This window comes from Oncorhynchus nerka, linkage group LG7, assembly GCF_034236695.1.
Source record: "Oncorhynchus nerka isolate Pitt River linkage group LG7, Oner_Uvic_2.0, whole genome shotgun sequence".
NCBI lineage: Eukaryota > Metazoa > Chordata > Actinopteri > Salmoniformes > Salmonidae > Oncorhynchus > Oncorhynchus nerka.
Genome location: NC_088402.1, coordinates 97,113,189 through 97,126,412, shown reverse-complemented (window position 1 = coordinate 97,126,412; position 13,224 = coordinate 97,113,189). Strand labels below are relative to the sequence as shown.

Below are 13,224 nucleotides of genomic sequence, written 5' to 3'. Positions count from 1 at the left end.
TCACACCTCCATCCCTAGTACCTGTTCACACCTCCATCCCTAGTACCTGTTCACACCTCCATCCCTAGTACCTGTTCACACCTCCATCCCTAGTACCTGTTCACACCTCCATCCCTAGTACCTGGGCACACCTCCATCCCTAGTACCTGGTCACACCTCCATCCCTAGTACCTGTTCACACCTCCATCCCTAGTACCTGTTCACACCTCCATCCCTAGTACCTGTTCACACCTCCATCCCTAGTACCTGTTCACACCTCCATCCCTAGTACCTGTTCACACCTCCATCCCTAGTACCGGGTCACACCTCCATCCCTAGTACCTGTTCAAACCTCCATCCCTAGTCCCTGGTCACACCTCCATCCCTGGTCACACCTCCATCCCTAGTACCTGGTCACACCTCCATCCCTAGTACCTGTTCACACCTCCATCCCTAGTGCCTGGTCACACCTCCATCCCTAGTACCTGTTCACACCTCCATCCCTAGTACCTGTTCACACCTCCATCCCTAGTACCTGTTCACACCTCCATCCCTAGTACCTGGTCACACCTCCATCCCTAGTACCTGGTCACACCTCCATCCCTAGTACCTGTTCACACCTCCATCCCTAGTCCCTGGTCACACCTCCATCCCTGGTCACACCTCCATCCCTAGTACCTGGTCACACCTCCATCCCTAGTACCTGTTCACACCTCCATCCCTAGTGCCTGGTCACACCTCCATCCCTAGTACCTGTTCACACCTCCATCCCTAGTACCTGTTCACACCTCCATCCCTAGTACCTGGTCACACATCCATCCCTGGTCACACCTCCATCCCTAGTACCTGGTCACACCTCCATCCCTAGTACCTGGTCACACATCCATCCCTGGTCACACCTCCATCCCTAGTACCTGGTCACACCTCCATCCCTAGTGTCTGGTCACACCTCCATCCCTAGTGCCTGTTCACACCTCCATCCCTAGTACCTGTTCACACCTCCATCCCTAGTGCCTGGTCACACCTCCATCCCTAGTACCTGTTCACACCTCCATCCCTAGTACCTGTTCACACCTCCATCCCTAGTACCTGTTCACACCTCCATCCCTAGTACCTGTTCACACCTCCATCCCTAGTACCTAGTCACACCTCCATCCCTGGTCACACCTCCATCCCTAGTACCTGTTCACACCTCCATCCCTAGTACCTGTTCACACCTCCATCCCTAGTACCTGGGCACACCTCCATCCCTAGTACCTGGTCACACCTCCATCCCTAGTACCTGTTCACACCTCCATCCCTAGTACCTGTTCACACCTCCATCCCTAGTTCCTGTTCACACCTCCATCCCTAGTACCTGTTCACACCTCCATCCCTAGTACCTGTTCACACCTCCATCCCTAGTACCTGTTCACACCTCCATCCCTAGTACCGGGTCACACCTCCATCCCTAGTACCTGTTCACACCTCCATCCCTAGTCCCTGGTCACACATCCATCCCTGGTCACACCTCCATCCCTAGTACCTGGTCACACCTCCATCCCTAGTACCTGTTCACACCTCCATCCCTAGTGCCTGGTCACACCTCCATCCCTAGTACCTGTTCACACCTCCATCCCTAGTACCTGTTCACACCTCCATCCCTAGTACCTGTTCACACCTCCATCCCTAGTACCTGGTCACACATCCATCCCTGGTCACACCTCCATCCCTAGTACCTGGTCACACCTCCATCCCTAGTACCTGGTCACACATCCATCCCTGGTCACACCTCCATCCCTAGTACCTGGTCACACCTCCATCCCTAGTGCCTGGTCACACCTCCATCCCTAGTGCCTGTTCACACCTCCATCCCTAGTACCTGTTCACACCTCCATCCCTAGTGCCTGGCCACACCTCCATCCCTAGTACCTGTTCACACCTCCATCCCCTCCATCCCTAGTACCTGTTCACACCTCCATCCCTAGTACCTGGTCACACCTCCATCCCTGGTCACACCTCCATCCCTAGTGCCTGGTCACACCTCCATCCCTAGTACCTGTTCACACCTCCATCCCTAGTACCTGTTCACACCTCCATCCCTAGTACCTGTTCACACCTCCATCCCTAGTACCTGGTCACACATCCATCCCTGGTCACACCTCCATCCCTAGTACCTGTTCACACCTCCATCCCTAGTGCCTGGTCACACCTCCATCCCTAGTACCTGTTCACACCTCCATCCCTAGTACCTGTTCACACCTCCATCCCTAGTACCTGTTCACACCTCCATCCCTAGTACCTGTTCACACCTCCATCCCTAGTACCTAGTCACACCTCCATCCCTGGTCACACCTCCATCCCTAGTACCTGTTCACACCTCCATCCCTAGTACCTGTTCACACCTCCATCCCTAGTACCTGTTCACACCTCCATCCCTAGTACCTGGTCACACCTCCATCCCTAGTACCTGTTCACACCTCCATCCCTAGTACCTGTTCACACCTCCATCCCTAGTACCTGTTCACACCTCCATCCCTAGTACCTGTTCACACCTCCATCCCTAGTACCTGTTCACACCTCCATCCCTAGTACCTGTTCACACCTCCATCCCTAGTACCTGGTCACACCTCCATCCCTAGTACCTGTTCACACCTCCATCCCTAGTCCCTGGTCACACATCCATCCCTGGTCACACCTCCATCCCTAGTACCTGGTCACACCTCCATCCCTAGTACCTGTTCACACCTCCATCCCTAGTGCCTGGTCACACCTCCATCCCTAGTACCTGTTCACACCTCCATCCCTAGTACCTGTTCACACCTCCATCCCTAGTACCTGTTCACACCTCCATCCCTAGTACCTGGTCACACATCCATCCCTGGTCACACCTCCATCCCTAGTACCTGGTCACACCTCCATCCCTAGTACCTGGTCACACATCCATCCCTGGTCACACCTCCATCCCTAGTACCTGGTCACACCTCCATCCCTAGTGCCTGGTCACACCTCCATCCCTAGTGCCTGTTCACACCTCCATCCCTAGTACCTGTTCACACCTCCATCCCTAGTGCCTCGCCACACCTCCATCCCTAGTACCTGTTCACACCTCCATCCCTAGTACCTGTTCACACCTCCATCCCTAGTACCTGTTCACACCTCCATCCCTAGTACCTGTTCACACCTCCATCCCTAGTACCTGGTCACACCTCCATCCCTGGTCACACCTCCATCCCTAGTGCCTGGTCACACCTCCATCCCTAGTACCTGTTCACACCTCCATCCCTAGTACCTGTTCACACCTCCATCCCTAGTACCTGGTCACACATCCATCCCTGGTCACACCTCCATCCCTAGTACCTGGTCACACCTCCATCCCTAGTACCTGGTCACACATCCATCCCTGGTCACACCTCCATCCCTAGTACCTGGTCACACCTCCATCCCTAGTGTCTGGTCACACCTCCATCCCTAGTGCCTGTTCACACCTCCATCCCTAGTACCTGTTCACACCTCCATCCCTAGTGCCTGGTCACACCTCCATCCCTAGTACCTGTTCACACCTCCATCCCTAGTACCTGTTCACACCTCCATCCCTAGTACCTGTTCACACCTCCATCCCTAGTACCTGTTCACACCTCCATCCCTAGTACCTGTCACACCTCCATCCCTGGTCTAGTGCCTGTTCACCTCCATCCCTAGTACCTGTTCACACCTCCATCCCTAGTACCTGTTCACACCTCCATCCCTAGTACCTGGTCACACCTCCATCCCTAGTACCTGGTCACACCTCCATCCCTAGTACCTGTTCACACCTCCATCCCTAGTACCTGTTCACACCTCCATCCCTAGTACCTGTTCACACCTCCATCCCTAGTACCTGTTCACACCTCCATCCCTAGTACCTGTTCACACCTCCATCCCTAGTACCTGTTCACACCTCCATCCCTAGTACCTGGTCACACCTCCATCCCTAGTACCTGTTCACACCTCCATCCCTAGTACCTGGTCACACATCCATCCCTGGTCACACCTCCATCCATCCCTAGTCCACCTACCTGTTCACACCTCCATCCCTAGTACCTGTACCTTCACACCTCCATCCCTAGTACCTGGTCACACCTCCATCCCTAGTACCTGTTCACACCTCCATCCCTAGTACCTGTTCACACCTCCATCCCTAGTACCTGTTCACACCTCCATCCCTAGTACCTGTTCACACCTCCATCCCTGGTCACACCTCCATCCCTAGTACCTAGTCACACCTCCATCCCTAGTACCTGGTCACACATCCATCCGGTCACACCTCCATCCCTAGTACCTGGTCACACCTCCATCCCTAGTACCTGGTCACACCTCCATCCCTAGTACCTGTTCACACCTCCATCCCTAGTACCTGTTCACACCTCCATCCCTAGTACCTGGTCACACCTCCATCCCTAGTACCTGTTCACACCTCCATCCCTAGTACCTGTTCACACCTCCATCCCTAGTACCTGTTCACACCTCCATCCCTAGTACCTGTTCACACCTCCATCCCTAGTACCTGGTCACACCTCCATCCCTGGTCACACCTCCATCCCTAGTACCTGGTCACACCTCCATCCCTAGTACCTGTTCACACCTCCATCCCTAGTGCCTGGTCACACCTCCATCCCTAGTACCTGTTCACACCTCCATCCCTAGTACCTGGTCACACCTCCATCCCTGGTCACACCTCCATCCCTAGTACCTGGTCACACCTCCATCCCTAGTACCTGTTCACACCTCCATCCCTAGTACCTGTTCACACCTCCATCCCTAGTACCTGTTCACACCTCCATCCCTAGTGCCTGGTCACACCTCCATCCCTAGTACCTGTTCACACCTCCATCCCTAGTACCTGTTCACACCTCCATCCCTAGTACCTGTTCACACCTCCATCCCTAGTACCTGGTCACACCTCCATCCTGGTCACACCTCCATCCATCCTAGTACCTGGTCACACCTCCATCCCTAGTACCTGGTCACACATCCATCCCTGGTCACACCTCCATCCCTAGTACCTGGTCACACCTCCATCCCTAGTGCCTGGTCACACCTCCATCCCTAGTGCCTGTTCACACCTCCATCCCTAGTACCTGTTCACACCTCCATTCCTAGTGCCTGGCCACACCTCCATCCCTAGTACCTGTTCACACCTCCATCCCTAGTACCTGTTCACACCTCCATCCCTAGTACCTGTTCACACCTCCATCCCTAGTACCTGGTCACACCTCCATCCCTAGTACCTGGTCACACCTCCATCCCTGGTCACACCTCCATCCCTAGTACCTGGTCACACCTCCATCCCTAGTACCTGTTCACAGCTCCATCCCTAGTGCCTGGTCACACCTCCATCCCTAGTACCTGTTCACACCTCCATCCCTAGTACCTGGTCACACCTCCATCCCTGGTCACACCTCCATCCCTAGTACCTGGTCACACCTCCATCCCTAGTACCTGTTCACACCTCCATCCCTAGTACCTGTTCACACCTCCATCCCTAGTACCTGTTCACACCTCCATCCCTAGTACCTGATCACACCTCCATCCCTGGTCACACCTCCATCCCTAGTACCTGGTCACACCTCCATCCCTAGTACCTGTTCACACCTCCATCCCTAGTACCTGGTCACACCTCCATCCCTGGTCACACCTCCATCCCTAGTACCTGTTCACACCTCCATCCCTGGTCACACCTCCATCCCTAGTCACACCTCCATCCCTGGTCACACCTCCATCCCTAGTACCTGGTCACACCTCCATCCCTAGTACCTGTTCACACCTCCATCCCTAGTACCTGGTCACACCTCCATCCCTGGTCACACCTCCATCCCTAGTACCTGTTCACACCTCCATCCCTGGTCACACCTCCATCCCTAGTCACACCTCCATCCCTGGTCACACCTCCATCCCTAGTACCTGGTCACACCTCCATCCCTGGTCACACCTCCATCCCTAGTACCTGGTCACACCTCCATCACTAGTACCTGTTCACACCTCCATCCCTGGTCACACCTCCATCGCTAGTACCTGGTCACACCTCCATCCCTGGTCACACCTCCATCCCTAGTACCTGGTCACACCTCCATCCCTAGTAACTGTTCACACCTCCATCCCTGGTCACACCTCCATCCCTAGTCACACCTCCATCCCTAGTGCCTGGTCACACCTCCATCCCTAGTACCTGTTCACACCTCCATCCTTCATCACACCTCCATCCCTAGACACCTCCATCCCTAGTACCTGGTCACACCTCCATCCCTAGTACCTGGTCACAGCTCCATCCCTAGTACCTGGTCACTACTCCATCCCTAGTACCTGGTCACACCTCCATCCCTAGTGCCTTGTCACACCTCCATCCCTAGTACCTGGTCACACCTCCATCCCTAGTACCTGGTCACACCTCCATCCCTAATACCTGTTCACACCTCCATCCCTAATACCTGTTCACACCTCCATCCCTAGTACCTAGTCACATCTCCATCCCTAGTCACACCTCCATCCCTAGTACCTGGTCACACCTCCATCCCTAGTACCTAGTCACACCTCCATCCCTAGTACCTGGTCACACCTCCATCCCTAGTCACACCTCCATCCCTAGTACCTGGTCACACCTCCATCCCTAGTCACACCTCCATCCCTAGTACCTGGTCAAACCTCCATCCCTAGTCACACCTCCATCCCTAGTACCTAGTCACACCTCCATCCCTAGTACCTGGTCACACCTCCATCCCTAGTACCTGGTCACACCTCCATCCCTAGTACCTGGTCACACCTCCATCCCTAGTACCTAGTCACACCTCCATCCCTAGTACCTGTTCACACCTCCATCCCTAGTACCTGGTCACACCTCCATCCCTAGTGCCTGGTCACACCTCCATCCCTAGTACCTGGTCACACCTCCATCCCTAGTACCTGGTCACACCTCCATCCCTAGTACCTGTTCACACCTCCATCCCTAGTACCTAGTCACACCTCCATCCCTAGTACCTGTTCACACCTCCATCCCTAGTACCTGTTCACACCTCCATCCCTAGTACCTAGTCACACCTCCATCCCTAGTACCTAGTCACACCTCCATCCCTAGTACCTGGTCACACCTCCATCCCTAGTACCTGTTCACACCTCCATCCCTAGTACCTGGTCACACATCCATCCCTAGTACCTGTTCACACATCCATCCCTAGTTCCTAGTCACACCTCCATCCCTAGTACCTAGTCACACCTCCATCCCTAGTACCTGGTCACACCTCCATCCCTAGTACCTGTTCCCACCTCCATCCCTAGTACCTGTTCACACCTCCATCCCTAGTACCTGGTCACACCTCCATCCCTAGTACCTAGTCACACCTCCATCCCTAGTACCTAGTCACCCCTCCATCCCTAGTACCTGTTCACACCTCCATCCCTAGTACCTAGTCACACCTCCATCCCTAGTACCTGTTCACACCTCCATCCCTAGTACCTGTCACACCTCCATCCCTAGTACCTGTTCACACCTCCATCCCTAGTACCTGTTCACACCTCCATCCCTAGTACCTGTTCACACCTCCATCCCTAGTACCTGTTCACACCTCCATCCCTAGTACCTGGTCACACCTCCATCCCTAGTACCTGTTCACACCTCCATCCCTAGTACCTGGTCACACCTCCATCCCTAGTACCTGTTCACACCTCCATCCCTAGTACCTGTTCACACCTCCATCCCTAGTACCTAGTCACACCTCCATCCCTAGTACCTGGTCACACCTCCATCCCTAGTACCTGTTCACACCTCCATCTCTAGTACCTGTTCACACCTCCATCCCTAGTACCTGGTCACACCTCCATCCCTAGTACCTGGTTACACCTCCATCTCTAGTACCTGTTCACACCTCCATCCCTAGTACCTGATCACACCTCCATCCCTGGTCACACCTCCATCCCTAGTACCTGGTCACACCTCCATCCCTAGTACCTGTTCACACCTCAATCCCTAGTACCTGGTCACACCTCCATCCCTGGTCACACCTCCATCCCTAGTCACACCTCCATCCCTGTTCACACCTCCATCCCTGGTCACACCTCCATCCCTAGTCACACCTCCATCCCTGGTCACACCTCCATCCCTAGTACCTGGTCACACCTCCATCCCTGGTCACACCTCCATCCCTAGTACCTGGTCACACCTCCATCCCTAGTACCTGTTCACACCTCCATCCCTGGTCACACCTCCATCCCTAGTACCTGGTCACACCTCCATCCCTGGTCACACCTCCATCCCTAGTACCTGGTCACACCTCCATCCCTAGTACCTGTTCACACCTCCATCCCTGGTCACACCTCCATCCCTAGTCACACCTCCATCCCTAGTGCCTGGTCACACCTCCATCCCTAGTACCTGTTCACACCTCCATCCCTAGACACCTCCATCCCTAGTACCTGGTCACACCTCCATCCCTAGTACCTGGTCACAGCTCCATCCCTAGTACCTGGGCACTACTCCATCCCTAGTACCTGGTCACACCTCCATCCCTAGTGCCTTGTCACACCTCCATCCCTAGTAACTGGTCACACCTCCATCCCTAGTACCTGGTCACACCTCCATCCCTAATACCTGTTCACACCTCCATCCCTAGTACCTAGTCACATCTCCATCCCTAGTCACACCTCCATCCCTAGTACCTGGTCACACCTCCATCCCTAGTACCTGGTCACACCTCCATCCCTAATACCTGGTCACACCTCCATCCCTAATACCTGTTCACACCTCCATCCCTAGTACCTAGTCACACCTCCATCCCTGGTCACACCTCCATCCCTAGTACCTGGTCACACCTCCATCCCTGGTCACACCTCCATCCCTAGTACCTGGTCACACCTCCATCCCTAGTACCTGTTCACACCTCCATCCCTGGTCACACCTCCATCCCTAGTACCTGGTCACACCTCCATCCCTGGTCACACCTCCATCCCTAGTACCTGGTCACACCTCCATCCCTAGTACCTGTTCACACCTCCATCCCTGGTCACACCTCCATCCCTAGTCACACCTCCATCCCTAGTGCCTGGTCACACCTCCATCCCTAGTACCTGTTCACACCTCCATCCTTCATCACACCTCCATCCCTAGACACCTCCATCCCTAGTACCTGGTCACACCTCCATCCCTAGTACCTGGTCACAGCTCCATCCCTAGTACCTGGGCACTACTCCATCCCTAGTACCTGGTCACACCTCCATCCCTAGTGCCTTGTCACAACTCCATCCCTAGTACCTGGTCACACCTCCATCCCTAGTACCTGGTCACACCTCCATCCCTAGTACCTGGTCACACCTCCATCCCTAATACCTGTTCACACCTCCATCCCTAGTACCTAGTCACATCTCCATCCCTAGTCACACCTCCATCCCTAGTACCTGGTCACACCTCCATCCCTAGTACCTAGTCACACCTCCATCCCTAGTACCTGGTCACACCTCCATCCCTAGTCACACCTCCATCCCTAGTACCTGGTCACACCTCCATCCCTAGTCACACCTCCATCCCTAGTACCTGGTCAAACCTCCATCCCTAGTCACACCTCCATTCCTAGTACCTGGTCACACCTCCATCCCTAGTACCTGGTCACACCTCCATCCCTAGTACCTGGTCACACCTCCATCCCTAGTACCTGGTCACACCTCCATCCCTAGTACCTAGTCACACCTCCATCCCTAGTACCTGTTCACACCTCCATCCCTAGTACCTGGTCACACCTCCATCCCTAGTGCCTGGTCACACCTCCATCCCTAGTACCTGGTCACACCTCCATCCCTAGTACCTGGTCACACCTCCATCCCTAGTACCTAGTCACACCTCCATCCCTAGTACCTAGTCACACCTCCATCCCTAGTACCTGTTCACACCTCCATCCCTGGTCACACCTCCATCCCTAGTACCTAGTCACACCTCCATCCCTAGTACCTAGTCACACCTCCATCCCTAGTACCTGGTCACACCTCCATCCCTAGTACCTGGTCACACCTCCATCCCTAGTACCTGGTCACACCTCCATCCCTAGTACCTGGTCACACCTCCATCCCTAGTACCTAGTCACACCTCCATCCCTAGTACCTGTTCACACCTCCATCCCTAGTACCTGTTCACACCTCCATCCCTAGTACCTGGTCACACCTCCATCCCTAGTACCTGGTCACACCTCCATCCCTAGTACCTGGTCACACCTCCATCCCTAGTACCTAGTCACACCTCCATCCCTAGTACCTAGTCACACCTCCATCCCTAGTACCTGTTCACACCTCCATCCCTAGTACCTAGTCACACCTCCATCCCTAGTACCTAGTCACACCTCCATCCCTAGTACCTAGTCACACCTCCATCCCTAGTACCTGGTCACACCTCCATCCCTAGTACCTGTTCACACCTCCATCCCTAGTACCTGTTCACACCTCCATCCCTAGTACCTGTTCACACCTCCATCCCTAGTACCTGGTCACACTCCATCCCTAGTACCTGTTCACACCTCCATCCCTAGTACCTGTTCACACCTCCATCCCTAGTTCCTAGTCACACCTCCATCCCTAGTACCTAGTCACGCCTCCATCCCTAGTACCTGGTCACACCTCCATCCCTAGTACCTGTTCACACCTCCATCCCTAGTACCTGGTCACACATCCATCCCTAGTACCTGTTCACACCTCCATCCCTAGTACCTGTTCACACCTCCATCCCTAGTTCCTAGTCACACCTCCATCCCTAGTACCTAGTCACGCCTCCATCCCTAGTACCTGGTCACACCTCCATCCCTAGTGCCTGTTCACACCTCCATCCCTAGTACCTGTTCACACCTCCATCCCTAGTACCTGGTCACACCTCCATCCCTAGTACCTAGTCACACCTCCATCCCTAGTACCTAGTCACACCTCCATCCCTAGTACCTGTTCACACCTCCATCCCTAGTACCTAGTCACACCTCCATCCCTAGTACCTGTTCACACCTCCATCCCTAGTACCTGTTCACACCTCCATCCCTAGTACCTGTTCACACCTCCATCTCTAGTACCTGTTCACACCTCCATCCCTAGTACCTGTTCACACCTCCATCCCTAGTACCTGGTCACACCTCCATCCCTAGTACCTGTTCACACCTCCATCCCTAGTACCTGGTCACACCTCCATCCCTAGTACCTGTTCACACCTCCATCCCTAGTACCTGTTCACACCTCCATCCCTAGTACCTAGTCACACCTCCATCCCTAGTACCTGGTCACACCTCCATCCCTAGTACCTGTTCACACCTCCATCTCTAGTACCTGGTCACACCTCCATCCCTAGTACCTGGTTACACCTCCATCTCTAGTACCTGTTCACACCTCCATCCCTAGTACCTGTTCACACCTCCATCCCTAGTACCTGGTCACACCTCCATCCCTAGTACCTGTTCACACCTCCATCCCTAGTACCTGTTCACACCTCCATCCCTAGTACCTAGTTCACACCTCCATCCCTAGTACCTAGTCACACCTCCATCCCTAGTACCTAGTCACACCTCCATCCCTAGTACCTGTCACACCTCCATCCCTAGTACCTGTTCACACCTCCATCCCTAGTACCTGTTCACCTCCATCCCTAGTACCTGTTCACACCTCCATCACACCTCCATCCCTAGTACCTAGTCACACCTCCATCCCTAGTACCTGTTCACACCTCCATCCCTGGTCACACCTCCATCCCTAGTACCTAGTCACACCTCCATCCCTAGTACCTGGTCACACCTCCATCCCTAGTACCTGTTCACACCTCCATCCCTAGTACCTGTTCACACCTCCATCCCTAGTACCTGGTCACACCTCCATCCCTAGTACCTGTTCACACCTCCATCCCTAGTACCTGTTCACACCTCCATCCCTAGTACCTAGTCACACCTCCATCCCTAGTACCTGGTCACACCTCCATCCCTAGTACCTGTTCACACCTCCATCTCTAGTACCTGGTCACACCTCCATCCCTAGTACCTGTTCACACCTCCATCCCTAGTACCTGTTCACACCTCCATCCCTAGTACCTGTTCACACCTCCATCCCTAGTACCTGGTCACATCTCCATCCCTAGTACCTGTTCACACCTCCATCCCTAGTACCTGTTCACACCTCCATCCCTAGTACCTGTCACACCTCCATCCCTAGTACCTAGTCACACCTCCATCCCTAGTACCTGTTCACACCTCCATCCCTAGTACCTGTTCACACCTCCATCCCTGGTCACACCTCCATCCCTAGTACCTGTTCACACCTCCATCCCTAGTACCTGTTCACACCTCCATCCCTAGTACCTAGTCACACCTCCATCCCTAGTACCTAGTCACACCTCCATCCCTAGTACCTGTTCACACCTCCATCCCTAGTACCTGTTCACACCTCCATCCCTAGTACCTGTTCACACCTCCATCCCTAGTACCTGGTCACACCTCCATCCCTAGTACCTAGTCACACCTCCATCCCTAGTACCTAGTCACACCTCCATCCCTAGTACCTGTTCACACCTCCATCCCTAGTACCTGTTCACACCTCCATCCCTAGTACCTGTTCACACCTCCATCCCTAGTACCTGTTCACACCTCCATCCCTAGTACCTGTTCACACCTCCATCATCCCTAGTACCTGTTCACACCTCCATCCCTAGTACCTGTTCACACCTCCTGTTCACACCTCCATCCCTAGTACCTGGTCACACCTCCATCCCTAGTACCTGGTCACACCTCCATCCCTAGTACCTGGTCACACCTCCATCCCTAGTACCTGTTCACACCTCCATCCCTAGTACCTGGTCACACCTCCATCCCTAGTACCTGTTCACACCTCCATCCCTAGTACCTAGTACCTGTTCACACCTCCATCCCTACCTCACACCTCCATCCCTAGTACCTGTTCACACCTCCATCCCTAGTACCTGGTCACACCTCCATCCCTAGTACCTGTTCACACCTCCATCCCTTGTCACACCTCCATCCCTAGTACCTGGTCACACCTCCATCCCTAGTACCTGGTCACACCTCCATCCCTAGTACCTAGTCACACCTCCATCCCTAGTACCTGTTCACACCTCCATCCCTAGTACCTAGTCACACCTCCATCCCTAGTACCTGTTCACACCTCCATCCCTAGTACCTGTTCACACCTCCATCCCTAGTACCTGTTCACACCTCCATCCCTAGTACCTGTTCACACCTCCATCCCTAGTACCTGTTCACACCTCCATCC

At 54.2% G+C, this 13,224-nt stretch overlaps 1 protein-coding gene across 1 annotated transcript in view; it reads right to left on the bottom strand.

Moving 5' to 3' along the window:
* The window catches only part of flna (filamin A, alpha (actin binding protein 280)), a 264,701-nt gene that overhangs the window by 43,417 nt on the left and 208,060 nt on the right, over nucleotides 1-13,224 (bottom strand).